The 1,288-nt window shown below is 31.1% G+C and overlaps 1 non-coding gene across 1 annotated transcript; it reads right to left on the bottom strand.

Moving 5' to 3' along the window:
• Positions 1-668: 668 nt before the first annotated feature.
• LOC128294358 (small nucleolar RNA R71) lies at positions 669-775 on the bottom strand. The gene has a single exon (XR_008284670.1). It is a non-coding gene; the product is annotated as a small nucleolar RNA R71 (small nucleolar RNA).
• Positions 776-1,288: the final 513 nt, after the last annotated feature.

The raw sequence follows: 1,288 nt of genomic DNA, 5'->3' as shown, positions 1-1,288 counted from the left end.
TAATTTAGCCATTTTATTTTTATTTTAATATATTTTTAATTAATTATTACATTTTGATTTTTCTTTTGTTTGATTTTTACACGTTCTTTTAGTTTTTGACTAGAGGCAACCAGTTAGAACCAATAATTTTTTATAGTGAGATTGAAAGACTGCTCGTAGAAATCGAAGAGTAGTTAGAGAAGCAAGGCAAGATTAGCAGGGCAAGGTCAAGAGATTTTAATATACGATCAAGAGAAAACAGACATTATTATGAACATGGATGATAATCAAAATAATCAGCAGTCTCTTGCACGTCCCGCTCCTTGGACTATGTATGATTATACTAGGCCTACTCTGATTTGGGCTGAATTTAATATTGTCAGACCAATAGCTGCTACGAATAATTTTGAAATCAAGCTTAATACAATTCAAATGCTACAACAATATGTTCGATTTGATGAGTTGCAACATGAAGATCCAAAACCTCATTTAGCTAACTTTCTAGATACTTGCGACACTTTCAAAATTAATGGTGTTACTAATGATGCCGTACACTTACGGTTGTTCCTATTCTCTTGAAGGAGCAAGGCAAAACATTGGTTGAATTCAATTCCATGGAGTTCTATCACGAATTGGGATAAGATGAATGAGAAGTTTTATTGAAGTACTTTCCACCAGCTAAAACAACTAAGTTGAGGAAAAATGTCTCTTCTTTTGCTCAAATTGATTTGGAAACATTACATAATGCATGGGAGAGATTTAAGGATCTTTTGAGAAGGTGACCTCATAATGGGTTACCTTTGTGGTTACAAGTTCAAACTGTAATAGCCCGTTTTTAGTCAAATCAGAATTGTGGTTTTGGGACCACAAATATAAAGTCAAAATTATTATTTTATTAATATTTTAATGTCTATAGCATGATAATGTAATTGTGTGAAAGTTTTGTTAAGAAATTTTATCGTTTGGTTGGTTAATTTAGTAAAAAGGACTAAATCTCGTAAAATGTAATTAGCTAAAAGTATTTAATAGCTATAGAACCTTAAAGTTAAGGTCCTTATATTGTAAATGGACCATTATTAAGGTAAGTGGACATTAATGGACATGAAATGGATGATATAAAATGTTTTATTATTAAGGATAATTTGGTAATTTGTCAAATAAGGTTAATTAAATAAAAAAAACCAAAATCTATTTCTGTAACACCCCAAACTTGGCCCAGACGTTATGGCCGAATCTGATGTGCCACATTGAAGTTAAAAACCCATGTTTCGTTTTAGTTCTTTAAAAACCGACTTTTGTTATGCTAACA

Source organism: Gossypium arboreum, chromosome 6, assembly GCF_025698485.1.
Source record: "Gossypium arboreum isolate Shixiya-1 chromosome 6, ASM2569848v2, whole genome shotgun sequence".
Classification (NCBI taxonomy): Eukaryota; Viridiplantae; Streptophyta; class Magnoliopsida; order Malvales; family Malvaceae; genus Gossypium; species Gossypium arboreum.
The sequence above is the reverse complement of the archived record's forward strand: the minus strand, read 5'-3'. Positions and strand labels throughout refer to the sequence as shown.